Source organism: Panulirus ornatus, chromosome 41, assembly GCF_036320965.1.
Source record: "Panulirus ornatus isolate Po-2019 chromosome 41, ASM3632096v1, whole genome shotgun sequence".
NCBI classification, from domain to species: domain Eukaryota; kingdom Metazoa; phylum Arthropoda; class Malacostraca; order Decapoda; family Palinuridae; genus Panulirus; species Panulirus ornatus.
Window position 1 is genome coordinate 6,608,647 of NC_092264.1, and position 22,090 is coordinate 6,630,736.

A 22,090-nucleotide genomic window follows, 5' to 3' on the forward strand; every position below is an offset into this window, starting at 1 on the left:
AGTGTTGTGCTGATACTGAGGGGGAAACTTACTAACTTGCGTGTCCTCAGTATGACCCTGTCTTGGGCAAGGAAGAGCCATCGCACAAGTCCCACTCAGCATAGAGCAGTATATCATAGGATACAATTCTGATTTTTTTTCCCCTAGGACGAGGTACAATATTATCCATTAGCTAGATAGGAAGGACTCAAGATCTCTTAACTTGGATGAATAAAACTAAGCCTCAATCGTTTATATCATATCCTGTTCATCACTTGCTTATTACCGCTTACTGGCGAAAGCCTTCTTCTGGCCTTTGTTGTTTTAATTTGGTGCTTAAGGCGCACTTCTGATTTAGCAACAATTCATATCTGTAATGTTATTACACCCTACCTCACGAGTACAAAAGTACACGTCTTGAGCATGATGGTACGACCCTTGAGCACGGCGGTGCGACGAGTGAGCACAACGGAACTGCCTTTCGATATGACTGCGATCTTTGACCCAACACTCAAAGATCAGTTCATAGGTCAGGCCATCATAAGGTCGTGCTCAAGGGTCGCACTTGGATTAAAACATTACATGACGGTTGCGTGAAAAATGTTTATATCATCTCTATGTGAATCAGTTATAATGCTATATAATAATAGTCGAGTTTTATATAATGTGGTGTTGCTAAATTAGTATTCAACACGTGCAGATTAACCGACCATCTTCGAGTCTTTTAGAACGCTTTCAAAACTGGTGAACAATGTTTTAAGTAGCAAAACACGAAATAGTGATATGTCCAACCAAGGAGAGACACTTCCTTGTATGAGGGCGAGAGACGTGTGCAGCAGGTAGCGAGACGTGTGCAGCAGGTAGCGGGACGTGTGCAGCAGGTAGCGAGACGTGTGCAGCAGGTAGCGAGACGTGTGCAGCAGGTAGCGAGACGTGTGGAGCAGGTAGTGATGAGTGGTGCGGGCGGTGTTGGTGATGAAGACTTATGGTGATGACTACCTACAAATGGTGACGGTGGGTGATGAAGCTGGCGGTCAGTGACGACAGCGGGTGGCAGCAATGGTGGCTGATAAAGAGCTGGAGTCAGGGATGCGTGGCGCCTGATGGCGACTCGGGGATGCGTGACGGGACGGGAATCAGGGATCTGTGACGGGCCGGGCAGCGTCACGCTCGTGTGATGGCCTCCACAGTCTTACAATATCCACCATAGCCAGACTAGTTCCGTGACGGCTAACGTTCTCCTCACTACTCTGCTCACACACACACACACACACACACACACACACACACACGTCATCATAGTTTCCAACAGCTGATCAGACAAATGTTGACTTTAGATTGTATCCGCATTTGCATATACACAAACTTCAAACCTTGTTTAAAATTGGTTTTGAGTATTTGTTTTCGCTCCTTTGTGTTTCTATGTTTGTGTATATCATTAGACGTTTGTGCGCTTCCCTGTTTATTTATAATTGTTTATGCATGTACATGTCTGAATCCCGGTGGACGAAGGTGCTTTTCTCTGTTTACAAGAATGGTTACATAGCCTGTAGATGTGCCTTCGAATTAATCATCTTATTTCTTTTAAGAGTGAAATTCTATAACGTTCATGACTCAACATATAAATGTTTGAGTTTATCTACCATGTCTTCAGCCTTGCGTGTATATGTACACAGACACACCCTAGCCCAAGTTAGGTACCCATTCATCGACCAGCTCCGAGGAGTTGGTTGTGGGCCGACTGACATGCCCAGGATTCGAACCTGGGTGGGCCAGAACGTGAATTGCGGTCAGTAACGCTAACCACTACACCACAGAAGCCCGTGTGTGTATGTAGGTTAAGGAAGCATGACTGTTTATATGTGCAGTTGCGTGTGTTTATACGTGTGGGTATACATGTGCGTGTTGTGACCGAGTATAGCGTTTTCTCCGCGTATTAAACAAAGTTTATTTTTTAAGACGTTTGCTCTGACATTCAGCAGTGCCTTAGCCAGCTGACACTGCTTCACATCTGCTAAAAATATCACCGGCAAATTTCTTATCCATTATGTGAGGAAGACAAATGCACCCGAGTGACGTCATAAACAAAACCAGGGCGGGAGAGAGACGAGCTCAGCGAGTGGGAAGCAAGCGAGAACTTCACCAAGTTGTGAATCGGGATTAAATGCGAGACAAGAACTTGGTAAGAATTGGCAAGTAGCCTGGAGCTTGACAATATTTTCGACGAGCGGTTAGCTTTCTGCTTCTCAAACGTTCTCAAAGAGTGGGGCTCGATTCTGCTCAATATCCTTAGTGCGTGGCCCAAGCGCTGAGTTGTCGAGATCCTCAGTAAGTGGCCGGGTTCTTTTCTGTATCCTCGGTGAGTGGCCCAGCGGTAAACCTCATTTCAGTGCGAATATAACGGTCACAGGAATAAGGTCAGCAGGCTACCGGCATTTCGTACTTGACCTGGTCTGAAGGGCAGCCAGCTTTTCAGCATCAGTCTATTGTCATCTCTATCTACATCCTCATTACTGCACCATGAGTCGTGTATCTCTCTATGTGATCGACTGGATTCTTTTATAAATAGGAAAGTCACGAGACCTCGTCACTAAATAGTTTGCTTGTCTTTCCGTTTCCTTCACATTATTTTCCCCAGTAGTCTTATTCCACCCACTTTCATTTTCTTCTTAATCATCTTCAATAAACATTCCTCTGTAATTCCGTCTCTTTCATTCATCGAGTACCATCCACTGTGTCTCCTCCCTAAGACATTCCTATTGTGTTCCCGAACGCAATACTTATAATATCCTGTGTTCTCTCACTTGTCTTGTTCTGTCTTCTCTAAAGATATTATTTTGTTTGTTCTCTGTCGTGCAAGTACGATACCTTCTGTTCTTCGTTCTACAAGGATGTTGCGCCTGCTACAAATGCACCTTCGTGGTGTAGTGGTTAACGTTTCTGAGCGTGACGCATTCCCAAGCCGCTTCACAGGGTGCTCGAATGAGGCGAAGTACTTTTCCTTCAACAGGATTGTTAACATACGGAACAATTTAACTACAGTGGTTGAAAGCAGAACTATAGATAAGTTTAAGAATGGACGATAAATATTTCGCTTCAAGTCCATAACTTAAATCATTTGAGCCTTCTAAGCCACATCGACAATTTGCAGGTTATATTCTTTGAATTATCTGCATACTAGAACTGACCCATTGTTAACCATGTTACCATCAATTACATCAAGACCCAAGTTATGTATATCAACCTTGCTTTTAACCATGTCCCATCAGCTATATCATTAAATCATATACTTGTATTATTTGCCAGCCTTTTATACATAACATCTCTGCTTATTCCTGCTTGAATTCTCCCCTCATACTTTCAGCGTTTTGTTGTGCTCAAAGAAAACATTATTACAATTTACATTACTGTCAATATCACTAATTATGAATATTACTTAGAGAAAGATGTATATTCAGGGATAGAGACCTGATTACTGAAGTTCCTCAGGTACTGAATCAGTTTCTATTCTTCTCCATTCTGAAGGCGGAAAAAGATAGGCAATGTATCTTAGTCATGGCTCCACCTCAAACGCACAATTACCTGTGTGCGCGCGTCTTCAGTAGCGTCTACCACATGGCTTTTGTCACATCTACTCAGAATTTTTCTCATTCTTCACTTTTGTAGTTCTCTCTTACGATTTTCCGTTGATGTTTGATGTTCTTCGCTTATATCTTTTTTACCCCTTGTTTATTATGTATCATACGTGCTACTCCCTCCGCTCTACTGTTGGTCATTGATTGTCTTATTTTCTCCGTTTCTGGTCATGTACTGTGGCTGACAAGTCAATCGATGAACCAAAACTGGTCCTTTACTATTCCTTGGAGGTTTTCCATAATTTTCTATTTAATGCGATTTCCTGCGTCCTCTTCCTGGTTCTGTACTGTTGTATGATAGTACCAGGTGACTGGTTCACGGGTGACTTACCTCTAGCAATTTCAATGATTTCTCTTCCTCATATGTTGCTTTCAGTGTTCTTATACTTTTCCCAATTGCTCTGCGGTTTTCTGGTCTCGTCTCTAGGGATTTTCACATTTTCTCTACCTTCATTTGTTTTATACCTGCCGTTTTGCAACTCGTTACAATTCTGACCTATAACAACAACATTCCCATATAGATCTGCACTCATGTCTTATTCTTTTGAGATAATTCGACTGCATATACTGAGGGACAACATTAATTTTGTAACATGCTAATCTATCTTCCAGATTCGTTTAGGAGCTTAGGACTGAAATCTTTAGGTCTACAATCCAATGACTGTACAGCATATATTTGAAGAGAAAACGAGAACTATTTGTCTACCGTTGTGTAAAGATGGCAATAGTGATACGGAGTGAGGACTGGATTACCCATCTTCGCTTGTGTAAACAATAATCATTACAACTGTGTAGACAAATACCTCAAACCATGAACCTATGTTTGTGTTTATGACCGTTCTATCTTCATCGTTTAACCATGGCACAGAACGATCAACATAAACCATTATTCACTTACAGTCTGACAAATTATAGCTATCAAAATATTCTCAATTCCATACACACACACACATATATATATATATATATATATATATATATATATATATATATATGTTCATCCAGTGTTAACCTTGTGGTGGCAGGAGTTGATGTGTGTGTGTGTGTGTGTGTCATCGTGAGGATGATGGTCGGAACCTGACCTGAGAATCGCTGGTGAAAGCCTCTTTCCGCCCAGAGCGTTGAACACACCATTAGTTGTGGTTTCTCTACGTATAACGCTCGTACACACACGAAGCGCATCTATGTGTACCACACGATTCCACCAACCATCAAGCGACCTGCCCCGCCACAACATACGACCTGCATGACCCACTACCCGACCAGCGACGACTCCCCACTCCAACTGTACCAAATGACCGACGCAAGTCATCTCGTGACCTACAACAGGGAACGGGTCAAGGATAGGCTTTAGAACGCAGCCCCATTGGCCAGTATCTCTATACTACAGCCTCCCGCTGTGGCCAGCAGTTGGCCACTTGCTTGCCCACTGTTGACCAGCTGTTGGCCTATAGTAGGCCAACAGCTGGCCAATAGCTAGCCAAAATCTAGCCAACAGCTGTCTAGCGTAGTAAACGAAACCTGTGGTTTCTGTCCGATTATATGAATAGAAAGCTAAGCTGTCAGTCCACTGTCTTCATACGAAAGGACTGTCAGTAAAACGAGGCAATGATGACGCGGTAAGTATAAACATATCTCCTTTTAGTTCGCAGAAACACCACGAATTGGAAAAGAACGTGGGAAGAAAATGTGCGTGAAAGCAATTGAGAGAGAGAGTTTGGGTTATACAGAACATCTCCCTCAATGAAGATTTGTTTTCCCATGTCGTCTGATCCACATAACACATCACCTGCTTACGGGACTTCCAGTTATTGGCCCTCACGCTCCCCAAGTGCGGTATTTACCTCATCTGACCATAAGACCTGGACTAACTGTTCGCTAAATGCCGCTTCAACTTTCTCGGCAACATAGGGTCATCTCTCTCTCAGATGGCTTACGGGTCGAGCTGCTGGAACTGGTTCTTTATAGTTTGGAAAGTAATGTTTATATCTGACATTTATGTACGAGACTAATTCTTTAATCAGTTTAATGATCAATATTTCCTTAAGAGTCATCTGCTTGATGGAGCCGACGTAGATAAGCTGCACATTCGAGAGCTACCAAATCGAGTTAAGAGATTATAACTATCACTTCACTAACCAGTTCTAAATATCCAACTTCTTAAAAGACGTAAATCCTAGATGTCTATACAGTACCAACCTAAATACTTTCTAACTGCATGAGCTAAGAGGAGCGACCTAGCTATTCCTCCTCTGAAAAACACAGCCCCGCATTAATTCCGTAATTGTTGTCATCGAATCTGATCGTCTCCCTCATGACATGTGAAGTTTGTGAACACTCAAGCTACAGAAAGGAGGAGGAGGAGGTGGTGGACGGGAAGAAAGTTCCAGTCATAATTCAAAACTTTTCCTGAAGCTTTGAATTTCTGGAGATTTTATTCTAAAGTAAAACTGGCATTGCTAGGCACGCATAGTTCCTCGTCATAATGATTCGACTTAAGTTTAATACGGAATTAATTCCAGTGCACCTTATCACGTGTATATTCAAAGTGAATCCAGATATTCTCACAATGGAGTCATTGACACTATGTAATAGTTTGTGCGTATGTTTGATTTCGTGACTGTAAGCAGCTGGTTCATTAAACCAGAACCTGAACCATACATGTTAAAACGCACCGAGTACGAAATACGTCTTACATGTCTGCGTCTGAGACTTGACGCTCCTCCACTGAGAGCCACCGGCAGGAAGTGCCCGACACGCCAAACTGTCATTTGTCACCTCCAAGGCTGATGTTATAGTGGCCTGTGTACCGGCGCGGCGTGATCTGGTCACACTATACCAGGTCTGAGGTCGCGCAGTCAATGACACATTGGTGTCTGATAGGACAACTTCATCTTCCTAACCAGGTGGATTCTGAGGTCCGTCTGTCGAGTCTTTGGCACAAACTTCTACCATCTTTCGAGGTCATTACATGGTTCTTGCACTTCCCCAAACAAGTACTAAACTGGAGTTTTGGCTGACGCTTGTCAAGAGAAAGTATGGTATGTGCAGCTGATGTATGGGAGGGGAAGACTGATGGATCATTAAATTCTTTATAGGGAAGATGGGAACATTACTTCGGAGGAAGAATTGTTTTGAAGTGATAACTCAGCGGGAATTTCGATCTGTTGAACTGAATTCTTTAACGAACTTGTGTACGGTGAATACTGAGGAAGGCAAGAGATGCAATCCATATGTTACTGATGAAACTACAGTTGCCCTGTTAATAGTGATGGTGAATTCTAGAGCATATTCCCTGTACGCTAACATCTGTCATGATAAATGTTGGTGCCAGCAGGGAAGTGTGGCTGTAGCAGGTGTTGCTGTACCTGGTTAATATCCTAAATATAAAAGCAAATCTTAACAGCTGTGTCCCTTACCACTGTAAACACCAGCATTTATGTCTTAAGTTGTGAAGTCGGTAGCGCGATGCGATATTTCTACACACACACGAGTACATCACCTCGTTATATCGACGGTGTACAAGAGATGGTCTCGAGCTGTTATGGTTTAGAGAATTGCACGAGCCACCAGGTCATGATCAAAGTCAGTGCTTTCTTCCTCACTTGCTGCTTGGAATGTTTCCTTTTGTTCGCGAGTAGCTTTATAAAGCAAGGAAAAATCTTTTCCGTCACCACTTGACTAAAACTTTGTCACGATGAAGAGACAGTGTGGCAGCTGGAATATGGCTGGCAGCTGACTGGTCTACGTCCAGCCGACAGCTGGTAAACTTGTGAATGAGAATTCATGACAGGAGGACAGCACATCTTCCCCCCTCCCAGCTGCAGTTGTGGCGGTTACCGGGCTCCAGTGTGACGGATGACTGGTCTGGTTTGTGAACCGAGTGGCAGGGAAGTTAGATAAGGGAGGGAGATGGAAGGGCCATTTATTTCGGAAATTTCCGCATTTAATATTTTGCTTTATTTCTCAAAGTGTAGGAAGTGCTGAAGGCTAGGAGGCACTGGTGACAATCATGGGAAGCAGGATCAGTTCTACATTTAATAATAATGAATGAAATATGGAAACTTCAAACCGTTCATTACCTCCATTTACACGTTTGTGACACGAACCAAAGTGTAGTAACTGAAGTTAGCGTTAATAAACTTTAAGGAAAACCATGAAAGAAGAATCCCGTTAGTTAATACAAACAACTTAAGATACCGACTGGTTACTGGCGTCGAGAAAATATGAAAAAAAAAAAAAAAAAAATAGTCCTTTCACCCACTCGCTTCTCCACGTGGGAAAGCCAAGCTTGCAACACTACAGTACAGCAAGTCGTGAGTTTGGTGGAGGAGTTGTGCTTTGATGGTATAAAGTTGAAGGCTGGAAAACTGGTCGAATTGTTTCCCTCATTCTTGAGTTTTTCCTAAAAGAACCTGTGCCAGGTATGACATCTAATGAACAGTAGGTCTGGTACAGCGACGAGTTTCTCAACGGATGAATTACATAGACGTAACGAGGTATTCTCTAACGGCAGAACGAAACTCTATTACTTATGCTACGTAACAAAAACATTGGTAGAGCCGGATGTCGCTCCTCGCTAACCAGTGTGCGAAAACGTTCCATTTTGCACTATTCCACCAAACGGTAAAGACCACGATTTTCACACAACTCTCAACTAATAAGCAACAACGTGGATCATACAACTACAACCACCCATTCCTGGACTACAAACATTATCACTGCAAGACTGAACTTACTGCGTTAAGGTAGAAACTCTTCCGTCAGATCCTCATAACTGCACTCTCTTCCTAGCTGCTGCTGCTGCTCCCTGGCATTACACATGGCATTCACAACTCCCACTGACCAGTTCTGTAAAAACAATGCACGCTGCTTAGATATAATGCCTGCTAGAATGTGTCATGAGGATGAGTGTGTGTATGTGTGTGCGTATGTGAAAGCGAGGTCACTACTTGTTCGATTACGGAGGATAGTTAAGTGCTGCTACAACTTCTGTCAAGTGTTTCGAATTTGATAATGTCTCATTATCCATTCTAAGATACACAAATTGTTTAGTAGTCTTTTTTTAGGATTTCTGTATCAGTCTTGGAATCATGTGGACACGAAATTCAAGATGGATACGTACCAATGCATTGGAAAGAGTAAGGATGATTTCCCTAGACAGATTCGAAAGTTCTGCCAATGAATCCAAAAATTTTGTTCGCAACGAATAGCGCATGTATACGTTTGGCTGGATCCGCTTCGTCATTCCACTTCCTCTCTCAACGATCACTTTCATTCTGAAAGAAGAAAATCAATTTAGGATACTTTACTACACCATGTTTTACACGATCTTGCAGTGGGAAGAAAAGAAGATTATTCAAGTAATTAGTAACTCTCTTGAGTCATGAAACATTTGCCGTCATGTCAAACGATGTCAGTCATGGTACTTGCTATTGTAAAGTTAACACCCAAGTCACTCACTCGAAACATTGACGTCTGAAATGAATTTCAAAATTTCAGTTTTCTCCTCAGAAGTCAGCCCTAAACTGTTCAAATGATGCAAGTTTCCCACCAACATGGACAGTTTCTACCACCACTGCAGTTTCTTCAGGACAATAAGAGCATTCAATAATTCGGTTTAAATGAATCGTGAAACATGAGTACTGAAACTAAAGCTTCACATACCCCTTATGTGTCACTGTGTAGTCACGGGACTCTCGACAACTGCAACAATTAGAATTTGCTTGATGACTGATAACCCACAGTTTCTGTAATCCATTTCTGTTAAGCCGCCACTTTTCACACAACTGGAAGAGCTCAACTAATACTTTAATGGCAAGCCTATGGGACCCCTCTGGATTCATGACGGAGTCATACATCGTGCATGAAGTTAAACACTCTGTACAAAATCGTAAATCCTATGATCCTCGATTACATAAACACAGAGAAAGAAAAAAAGATAAATACAACAAGCCAATTTACCTGAGCACGATACCGTTGCGAACTGAGTCATACAACTCTAGGCTGATTCCCACTTCACCTCCGTTATATGTTCAGGTGAGATGTGAAGCAGTCTCGACACAATGAATCATTCACACGATGAAACAACTCGAAATTTTCGATTCTTTTTTCTTATAATTTCGGACAGCAGATTGGTTGATGAGCGAGTAAAAAGATGCATTTCGTTAGACTTCCATCAGTCTAGAAGAAGACATAACAGAAACGCTGTATCTGTTCATTCACAGTTCAGTGGTGGGTCGAATGAGGTAAGGCAATTAGGTAATTTTCACAGTTACAATATACAGATCATAGAAAATTACCAACAGGTACAAAATTCAATTATGAAACTTTACCAATTAAGTAATAAACAATACAAACCCTCATAAAGTAACGAAAACCGTCGATTCATACATCATATATGATAATCCAATACCCTTAGAGCCTAAACGAGGCGGTTTCGATAATGCACCGGGCAACTGTGCAGGATTACTGCGATGTCAGTGTTGCCATCTATGGTGTGAATCTTTGAGAGAGAGAGAGAGAGAGAGAGAGAGAGAGAGAGAGAGAGAGAGAGAGAGAGAGAGAGAGAGAGAGATCTTATGTCCAGTGTGCTAGAAGGCAGCAAAAGCTTCGACACTTACGAAAGGATACATTAATTTCTCAGCAAGACTACAAGCTCTGTTCACTCCATCACAACATATGATACACGTCCGACATTGAGAGAAGGGTTTATCAAAGTGGAAGTATTTGCTCGGCAGTCCAGTTGTAGCAGTACGTGAGCCACAGAAGGTATGAAGATCTTTCTGTCCTCTGTCCACGACTGGTAGTAGCAGAGGTTCTATGTTTATTGCGTAGGTACGGCATCAATTGTACGACCTGAGGTAATTCTTCTGTTTAAAGTCTCAGGAATACTTAATACCTAAGAAATTAAACACCGTTTACCTAGATTTATGACACATGTCCAGTAATATGTCTGCTCATCATCGACGAACAAGGCTATTCTTTTCACATGAGGAATTGCGAGGCAAAACTCTGAGAAGAATAACTTGATGGTGCTTCCTGGCTGCTACCCCGCAAGGACTGTGAGATGACAACAGTGGATCATCACAGAGACGCATGATCCAGACACACGTCCTCACTGTTTCTGAGGTTAGCTTGTGTTGGCCTTGCGATAGCGACTGGAAAAAAAAAAAAAAAAAAAAAAAAAAAAACGATTTTTAACAGCTTTAAGTACTCAAAACAAAGTACAGACATTTAAAGATGTCTTCAACTGGAGATTTTTTTTTTTTTATATTTTTCGATTAATTTTCACGTTGATTATAACAGAAAATGAACTATTAAAAATGGAAAGTATCATCTTACCCTTGTTAACGGTACATGCAGTTTTATAGGGACTAAGAAATCTCCTTTGACTTTTCTTTTGTTATATGTCTTGCTTTGTGAGGTGATTATGTAGTTTGATGAAATAATTCTGACTGCCTGTATTACACCACTTCTTTTTCTGTGTCAGGCCTACGAACAGTGATTGGAAAAATTACGACCTGGGATAGATTCTTCCTATACATGACATCCATTACATTCTAAGTCTCTTACTTTATGATTAAGTTTCATGGGTGAAACAAAATCTAAGGGTCTTAATGTTCTAAAACGATTAGATAGTCCCGTTCGTTCCTTTAAGCTGTTACACTAAAAGAATGTTAACATTTCACATTCTACAATAGTTACTCTTCACAAATGTAACGTTTTCTTTCGTGTAATTCGTAAGTTTTTCCTATTACTGGGATAACTGCTGAAACTGTTCATGGCTTCTGCTGATGAGAATACCGACTAAGATCTTGGTTTACACATCTGAAGTAGATAGTTATTTGGTGTCTTGCAGTTATAAAACCTTTCTAAAGGTTGACTGGAGGTAATCACGGAACACATCTAACAAAAACACATTATACCTTTTCCCAATAGAGAAATCTATATATGAATACTTAAACTAGTTTTGTCACAACTGAAGCTTTTGAAATACAAAGAAACTAGTGAGCACTGAGATATCCATGCTTGAGTATATGAAGTAGTCTAGATACAGGCTTGACTATGTTCTGGATGGCTGAAAAGAAGCAACTAATTTGAGAGTCATAGTGAAATTTAAGCTTTGCTTATCAAGTTGAATAATGATGAAAATATATAACTTCTACGAATATACACTTACAGGCAACTGGTTAACTACCTTTCTTATCTTTATCAAACGTTTAAACACTACAGTATGAAGAGAAAACAGAAGTCTGTGAGGCACATCATCTTCAATAACAGGATGAAAAGACATGTTATTATTTGTTTAAACACATCTCTGCATGCAGTACTGGACACGCATGTACTTGCATAGAGCAATTCATGTACACAGTTTTTCAATCAGTGATGCTTGTGATCACACTTCTATATACAAAACAGCACATTTCCCCCCCACGTAAGTGATATGAATCAGACGTGGACTCGTTGAGATAAAACACACGGATGAAAGAGCGAACATGTTTAGGTAGGGCATACAACAGACAAGCTTGCTTCCTGGACGTTGATAATGCACAGTTGTACGGTATATACAACACAATGGAATATGTAAAGTAAGAAGGAGCTGAGCAGGCGAACACAACTCAGACAAACTATCGACCAAGAATCAGATTCCAAGCAATACACACGAAATGTTTCAGTAGATATACAACAGTCCTCACAACCAACAGATCCCTTCACTTAAACACAATATTCCTCATGATTTTGGTACTTTTATTTTGATGTCAAAATCCCCATCGTCATCTACCTAAACTGTGATATCTTGCAACAGACCGGAAATGACATAAAATTAGAGTATTCAGGGGATACACATAAACAACTGACAGTGACCAAGAAATTCTGCTTATAATAAATCAAACAAAAGAACAGAGGTATTCGATTCTCCTCGGGATATACATTCAGGTATCATTAGTCAAAGCGTCAAGTCAAGGGCGGACACTGAAAGTCTTCGAGTCATGTTAACCACAACAACACTAACGTGAGCAAAACTTAGGAATCCCATCCAGGATTTTATAAAACAAAGGCGATGTTCGTCTCTGAATATCAGCAATTATGAACAACCTTGAAAGGAGACTTGAAAGTAAAAGAGGACTGAACAGTTGTCTCATGGAGGAGTGGATGAGAAAGAGAATAATAGGCAATAAACTCGGTGCCAAGAAAGAAGCAAAAACAATCTCTTTTTGTAATGTTTAAAAGAGCACAGCCAGCAGTGAAGGAAGGAGCATGCTAGTGTAGTATGGGAGGAGGGAATACAGTATGGGGAAAGTACAGTACGAGGCCTGTTTGGGTAGGGAAGAAAAAACCTGCAGAAAACGGTGCCAATGAAGCTGTGAAGGAAGGAGGCAGACACTGTGGAGGACACATTCAACTGGAGAGAAAGGTTAAGATGGCAATCAGGGTCAAGAAAGGGAAGGCAAACGAGAAAATAAATCAGAACGGCAGACTGAAAGGAAGACGAGGGGGCGAAGCAGAATGAGAGAGTAAAGAAAGACCGGAGGGCGCAAAGTGTAGAGAGAGAGAGCAAGAAGGTGAGGACAGTGACTGTGGGACACACTCAGCAGGGAGGAGGTCAGTAACAAAAGGCTTCATGGGACTAACTGGGAAGGATGGAAAACAGGAGACGTGGCGGCCTATGATGGGGCTATCTCCAGGACGACAGACATAGTCTCAGCTATTCCTAACCTACAGTATATATAAACGGACACAGGACAGTGAAACACAGTCCCACAAGTCCATATCAGAGGAGACACAGACAAACACGGAGACACTGGGCGGAGGAAGGAACCAAACAATCAGGATGGAGTAGAAAAAAACCCCGACGGACTACTATTACTATAGTTTGCTAAGTCGGGGGAACACAGGAGTAGCGAGTCAGGACCCAGGACAAATACATTTGACAAATAGTCCGAGAGAGTGTGCGTCAGGGAAGGGGATTCTTTTTTGGGTGTGTATACATGGGTGGGTTGGTTCATGAGGGTTTTGGGGGTGTGTGTGTGTGTGTGTGTGTGTGTGTGTGTGTGTGTGTGTGTGTGTGTGTGTGTGTTACTCAAATCTGCTTCATCTTTAGTCAATTTGCTCACGTGTCCACTACTTTGGCAAAAACTTTCAGATTTACTGTGCACTCGAACCTCTCCTCTTGACGGCGGCGCAGAAGAGATTTCAGTTCACAAAAGATCAAGGAATTCGGTCACTTATATCGTATGTGGTGCAAAACATTATGGATGAAATGGTTATGGTCGCCTTGCAAAAGACTGTGGGAGTTATCTCTGAATTCACTGACTTTGCGCCATTCAGGTAGACATAATGTTGCAGTGCGAGAGTAATTATGGCGGTGAGGCATAATATATATTGTCTGTTTGTCATCAACAGGAGGAGCAAACTCCCATGAGTATATATATAGTCCAACCTGAGTCAGGCAACAACAACATCGTGTCGAATGATCCAATTAAAACGAAGCCAAGTATATATTCTCAGTAAAAGCCAGGAAGACTAGCTGTTTATCAGTTGTTTGTCTCCTTTTTAATCTTCATTCATCCCTGTCCTCTCTCTTTATATATATATATATATATATATATATATATATATATATATATATATATATATATATGATTTTCCTTGTACCCCACAGCATCCCTCAATCACCACTCCCTCTGGAGGCGAGAGCGTTCGTCAGGATGGACAAATACAAACATATGACACTAGCAGTATTTCACAGTTATCACAACACACCATATGTCTAGTTAGGCAAGCAGCGAGCGAGGCGTGGAAGGGGAGGAACACGAATGAGGAGAGGGAAACACGGCCATGGGGAAGAGAGGCATGGGAGTGTAGTAGCGAGTGGTGTGGAGAGAGGGAAACGGAGGCATATGAACGTTGGAACGGCGTGATGTGGAACTGGAAACGTAAATGTGTAGAATGAGAGATATGTGGAATGTGGAATCTGAGGAGTGGCAGCGTAGAAGGGATACCATGATCAAACACACACACACACACACACACACACACACACACACACGCAAGACCATTATATAAAAAAAATCGAGATGGATAATCATCATCAGCGTCTTAATAACCAAAACCAAGGGGGCCATGGTGGGTGCTGCTGCTATGAGAGGCCATGGTGGAGACACGTGGGAGAGGACAAAGAGCACCAACACGACTTCCATGACTACAGCCACGGCCGAGACACTGATCCCAGAGAATCACAAAGTCTAAAATAGCCTAAGTGTAAAGTCTACTTAAAGACAGAATAAATTCTACTTAAAATCCAGAACAATTTTGGCATCCAAGAAATCTTACATATAAAATTATGAAGCGAAATAAAATGCAGCTCTGGGAAACAGGCTGACAGCAACTAATAAACAAGAAAAATAAACTTTGCTGAGAAATCCAACTTGGGTGAAATGTTTGGCGGCGTTGAAGCATGGCGGCGCTGAAGGCAGCCAAGAGTTTTACTGGCGATTTCTGGAGAATCAAAGCTTAAATGGTATTCACGTCCAGGCGCTGTTGCTAAAACCGTTATATAAACTTTTGTGCCAACATGTTAACGGGATGGAAACTTATTTTCCAACTATGAAATACTTTTATGTGCGCCTCAAATCTTAGGCTGTGCTCGCGCCAAGCAAGACTGAAGTCTGAAATGCAACTATTACGTGAGGGAATTACACGACTGTTCTCCAAGATTGGCTCATGTTTGGAGAAGTTTGGTTCGATCCTCGGCAATGAGTCGAGCGCGTGAAGGGATATCCGCTTCGAAACATGAATGACTCCTTTTCAGACAACACTTTTTGGGCAGGTGAAAGCGACTGGGCAATCCTGTCTCCTATAAGATGTACTTAGAAGCTGATCAGTACGCAGTCGAGGTCACAAATATATCTCTATCATCATTACAGATGGTGGCATTGCGCTGTGGGTGACTGAAATAACAAGACGAGTGTTGTATGCGAGGCGTGTCGTGTGGGTACGTCTGACACAACGAAGCGAAGCTGATTTAAAGGAAGTGAAGCAAACTCTCACGCAATACGGTGAATATTTTCTTATTTCTTCCGTTCTGAAGTTTTGACAACTTAAGAACCGTAATGGGTTAAGATGGCTTGAGACATATTTGCTTCTGTAATATTCAATTCTGATAATAAAGATTAAATTCTTCACTGTGTCGTCCAGCATCTTTCAATGTACTCCCACAAAGTCCAGAACAGTTAGTGGTGCTGGTACCGAGTATCTGTTATCCCTCGTCGGTGTAGAGAAATTGAACCGTTACCTTGATGAGTCAGATTCTGTCTGCTCAACCTCAGCTTCTGACTTAACGAATCATTCTAGTCATAAACAACACTTCACGCTCTCGTTGGTTCCCCGTGGATATGTACTCCAACGGTGGCCGGCTTCCTCCCACTCCTAAGTGAGCCAAAACGTTCTGTCTACTATTCACGATTGTCCTCAGCCATTACTGATGTGCGGGATCGGTCATAAAATCATCTGCGATGATGACATCGTTATCTTCCCGTGACTTTCCTCTGTCCTCGGGACACGGATGAGTCGCCTGCTCGGCATCCTCACCACATTCCTCTGTCTGTACACCTGGAGGTAATTGTTGGCAGGAGCCCACAGATGAACTCTGTACCTTCGTAGTTCTATGACGTACTCGAGGTCCTGACGGGGGTCAGTCACCCTCCGAAGCTCACGAATCGAGACTGTTGCGTCATCCACTGTTAGAATGATTCAGGTCGTAAACATTTGCCTCCTCGCTGTCTCGTTGGTTCAGCAGATGCCGCAGGTGTTCTTCACTCGGGGCTCCGTTCTCCACACACGAGTCGACTCCACCAGACGTCATACCAGATTTCACTGTCTATTCGCAACTTCCCTGTCATTAGAGTTTATGGGCTCCGTCCACAGAGGACGTACCCTAGTCTAGACGGGTTTGAATCTCTAATTGCCACCGGCATTTCATTAGGATAAGCAGGACGGGGCATGGAGACTAGACGCACCGAATTGCCTTCATTGTCTCTACTGTTGCATATTAGATGACTCTCAATTACGTCTGAGGAACTGACACTTGGTGTGATCTTACTGGCTCTCTACCGTTCGGGTCGTGAATCAGTTCCATTATCAGCACATGACCCAGATTTTTGTCTTCTAAAGTACTGCTTTTTTTTGGAAGCATATGTCAGAGTTTATTTAAATGAATTTGGATGACTATCTAAACAGGGATACACTCAGAAAATTTCCTTTTGATCAAGTACCACATCAACTAAAATGTCGGCAAAAGTAGGTTGGATTCACCATCCGGCGTCTCCTTCCTAACTCCATCAAGAATGGATATATAGCGGAGGAAGAAGCGTCTGAGACCAAGACCCCAGACTTCTCATGAGTCTGCAGAAGTTTGTAAATAGACCTCTCTTAACCTCCAACTTACCCCCAAGTTTGTAAATGATCTTTTCTAAATCCCCAACTTCCCATTGTCGTTTTTAAGTATATTCTCCATCTTATTTAAGATCAAATTTAACTGTCTAATTTAATAAATGATTCAGAAGCACACTCAAAATGAGCCCCGAAATTTAAGCAAATTAAAGGCAACACGTTTTCTATAATCAGTCACACTAACTTTTCTTACAGTTTATGTACTTTTGCCCCAAACGAATGTGTTAAACGGTAAAAGATCTAAAACAGGATCTAACCTTTGATGTTATTGTATGATGAAGGCAAGGATGGGAGCAGCGCCTCAAGCCTTGACGACCGTCGTATCCTGGTCCCTAGAAAATAAATAGATAAATAAATAGATAAATCAATAACAATTTATTGGATATAAGCAGCCATTAACCTAAAAATACAGAGTTGAGGTATTACAGATACAATAGTACAAGTAACTGAGTAGTCTCCTAGTCCCTGATAACCAAGTGGTGTGCTAGTCCCTGGTAAATGAGTGATCTCCTGGTGCCTGGTAAATGAGTGATCTCCTGGTGCCTGGTAAATGAGTGATCTCCTGGTGCCTGGTAAATGAGTGATCTCCTGGTGCCTGGTAAATGAGTGATCTCCTGGTGCCTGGTAAATGAGTGATCTCCTGGTGCCTGGTAAATGAGAAATCCTGGAGTGTAGGAGAACTTGTGGCAGATCTCTTACGGATAAACTTTTCCTCAGCCTTGTGGGACAATCACTTGCCCTGTGTGGGATGCCAGAAATAACCCATCGCAGATATTGCTGAACAAGTGTCTTCACTTGTCTGGTGTAATTAGAGACACGACCATCATCTGCGAACTGGTCATGTAAGAGTTCCAAAAGCTATTTTCAGTTCGATCCCATGATCTTATCACGACGCCATAAGTATGCTACAGGTCATGCAATATTTTGGCTAATGACTTGACTTGCCGGAACTCTTAAAACTGGTTTACTGAAATAAAATTATATGTAGGTCTAAATACAATACCAAGACGAGCGAATTACCGTGGCTTGGATTCCACCCCTTGAGGTGGACTGCAGCACCAGAACATACGGTAGTATATCTCATATTCTCGTATGGTACAAAGACACGTGAAGTAACAAATGAACAACAATTTTCTCTTTTTTTGTGCATCTTACCTCGATATTCCTAGTTCACACCGTGGGCAGGGTAAGCTTTAAGCTTACCGAGTTCATTACCTCCCCCTCCTCAAGTGAAAATAAAACTAAATTTGTCAAATAAATGTGAAGTACTGCCACGGCTTAAGTTAAGCGGGTGACCTTCATCAACGTGTCGTACGGTATGGTGACTGGGATTATTGCCACTCACAGCAATACTGGTAAGGTTACTGGGCTCGTTATGAGCACAAGTTGCCGGCAATATTGCAGCTGCTCTGCAGAAGCTTACACGTAGCGGGTCACATGTCGGGGGGGAGGAGGGAGAGAAGCTGCCTGGTGGGTGATATTACTGTGAAGGGGTTGAGGTCCCTCCATCACCCTTTCAGGGGTGTCTGAGGGAGGCCACAGTTGTCGAGGTCAAGAGGAAAGTCGGGAAGGGTAGCTGAGGTTATGACGAGGACAGGATCAGCATGACCCGCCCCTCTGCCTCCCTCCCTCCATCGTCAACCCGAGAAGTCAAACCATAAGCAGGAGGAGAGAACTCAAGTTATACATCTCAAGATAAGTCCCCAATTTCTCTCCAGTTTCTCCTCCTGATTTATGGACACGCTCTCCTGCTGGTAGAAATATCCCCCCCTTTTTTCCCCCCTAACTTTCATGGTGGGCACGATAACAATATATATTTGCGCTGATCTATATTCATGAGGGATCTCGCAGCTAATCCTGTTGATATATGGTGACGTTTTGCAATTTCCATGCTCTTTCTCTCTGACTCTCTCTTTCCTTCTTTCATTCTTTCTCCCCCTTCGTTCTGAGATAACTGTAGTGATCAGTGAAAAGAGTTACATGAAGAAATTCTAATGCTTGATGACATATAGTTACTCTCTGGAGAATGTCCACCTCACACACACACACACACACACACACACACACACACACCGACCTGCCAATATCTTTCTGTTTCCTTATGTTTATCCTTGATCTGTACTGTTCCTTATTCATCTATTCTTCTCAATATTCTACTGCACTTGTATGCTTCATCTTCTGGTATCACCTGGACACACTGCTCTCCATTGGTTCATGACCCACAACCTTAAAGGTTTCTTCCTCGGTTATGATGGCTCTCTTGCGTGTTGCTTCTCTCATCCTCTCTGCCCGGTAAGCCGAGTCTCTCCTGTTATTCTTGTTTGTGTTTCACATGAGGAAGGAATTCCTGAGTATATTTTTTTATTCCTCCTTCCTCTTTACTGTTCATTTTCTTACACACACACACACACACACACACACACACACACACACACACACACACACACACACATATATATATATATATATATATATATATATATATATATATATATATATATATATATATATATATATATATATATATATATATATTTTTTTTTTTTTTTTTTTTTTTTTTTTTTATACTTTGTCGCTGTCTCCCGCGTTTGCGAGGTAGCGCAAGGAAACAGACGAAAGAAATGGCCCAACCCCCCCCCCCCCCATACACATGTACATACACACGTCCACACACGCAAATATACATACCTACACAGCTTTCCATGGTTTACCCCAGACGCTTCACATGCCTTGCTTCAATCCACTGACAGCACGTCAACCCCTGTATACCACATGACTCCAATTCACTCTATTTCTTGCCCTCCTTTCACCCTCCTGCATGTTCAGGCCCCGATCACACAAAATCTTTTTCACTCCATCTTTCCACCTCCAATTTGGTCTCCCTCTTCTCCTCGTTCCCTCCACCTCCGACACATATATCCTCTTGGTCAATCTCTCCTCACTCATTCTCTCCATGTGCCCAAACCATTTCAAAACACCCTCCTCTGCTCTCTCAACCACGCTCTTTTTATTTCCACACATCTCTCTTACCCTTACGTTACTTACTCGATCAAACCACCTCACACCACACATTGTCCTCAAACATCTCATTTCCAGCACATCCATCCTCCTGCGCACATCTCTATCCATAGCCCACGCCTCGCAACCATACAACATTGTTGGAACCACTATTCCCTCAAACATACCCATTTTTGCTTTCCGAGATAATGTTCTCGACTTCCACACATTTTTCAAGGCTCCCAAAATTTTCGCCCCCTCCCCCACCCTATGATCCACTTCCGCTTCCATGGTTCCATCCGCTGACAGATCCACTCCCAGATATCTAAAACACTTCACTTCCTCCAGTTTTTCTCCATTCAAACTCACCTCCCAAATGACTTGACCCTCACCCCTACTGTACCTAATAACCTTGCTCTTATTCACATTTACTCTCAACTTTCTTCTTCCACACACTTTACCAAACTCAGTCACCAGCTTCTGCAGTTTCTCACATGAATCAGCCACCAGCGCTGTATCATCAGCGAACAACAACTGACTCACTTCCCAAGCTCTCTCATCCCCAACAGACTTCATACTTGCCCCTCTTTCCAGGACTCTTGCATTTACCTCCCTTACAACCCCATCCATAAACAAATTAAACAACCATGGAGACATCACACACCCCTGCCGCAAACCTACATTCACTGAGAACCAATCACTTTCCTCTCTTCCTACACGTACACATGCCTTACATCCTCGATAAAAACTTTTCACTGCTTCTAACAACTTGCCTCCCACACCATATATTCTTAATACCTTCCACAGAGCATCTCTATCAACTCTATCATATGCCTTCTCCAGATCCATAAATGCTACATACAAATCCATTTGCTTTTCTAAGTATTTCTCACATACATTCTTCAAAGCAAACACCTGATCCACACATCCTCTACCACTTATGAAACCGCACTGCTCTTTCCCAATCTGATGCTCTGTACATGCCTTCACCCTCTCAATCAATACCCTCCCATATAATTTACCAGGAATACTCAACAAACTTATACCTCTGTAATTTGAGCACTCACTCTTATCCCCTTTGCCTTTGTACAATGGCACTATGCACGCATTCCGCCAATCCTCAGGCACCTCACCATGAGTCATACATACATTAAATAACCTTACCAACCAGTCAACAATACAGTCACCCCCTTTCTTAATAAATTCCACTGCAATACCATCCAAACCTGCTGCCTTGCCGGCTTTCATCTTCCGCAAAGCTTTCACTACCTCTTCTCTGTTTACCAAATCATTTTCCCTAACCCTCTCACTTTGCACACCACCTCGACCAAAAATATATATATATATATATATATATATATATATATATATATATATATATATATATATATATATATATATACTGGCAAAAATTTCAAGGTTCAAAGATCCAGTGGTTACAAAGTAAAAAAGAAATTAAGATAACATCTACATCCATCTTACAGTAATCTGGTAACATGAGCCTAATGGGAGGTATTGTGAAATTTTCCTCCCTGAAAGATCTACATAACATAGCCTACATCCCAATTTAGACAACTAGTAAAGTAACATTATATCTTAAACCATACTTATGAGCGCTGCGTGCTACCACTTCATCATATCTGTGGAGAAAAGCCCATTACTATCTTCTTATTAGGCTTCAGTGCCAGATAAATTACATATGCCATACACTGTGTATTATCATTTTCATCATTATCATTATTATCATTATTATCATCATTATCATTACTATTACTATCATTATTATCATTATTATTATTATTATTATCATTATTATCATTATTATTATCATTATTACTATCATTATCATTATTATTATTATTATTATTATTATCATTATCATCATTATCATCATTATTATTATAGAACAAAAGCGGACTTTAATAAAGATATGTATTTGATTATCTTTAACACAATATGTTCATTCCTTCACCAACTCCGGTGATGCTTGATGTCAGCTCGTGTCTCAACTCATTTCTGGAGGA

General features: G+C 41.8%; 1 protein-coding gene across 1 annotated transcript in view; it reads right to left on the minus strand.

Annotated features, from left to right (window-relative positions):
* The window catches only part of sav (scaffold protein salvador), a 1,023,444-nt gene that overhangs the window by 393,105 nt on the left and 608,249 nt on the right, over nt 1-22,090 (minus strand). The window contains exons 10-12 of the mRNA XM_071685935.1: nt 17,327-17,401; nt 8,740-8,893; nt 8,354-8,465 (exon numbers count right to left, since the gene is read on the minus strand). The gene's annotated coding sequence lies outside the window, so the exon portion shown is untranslated. The remainder of the gene's footprint in view (nt 1-8,353; nt 8,466-8,739; nt 8,894-17,326; nt 17,402-22,090) is intronic.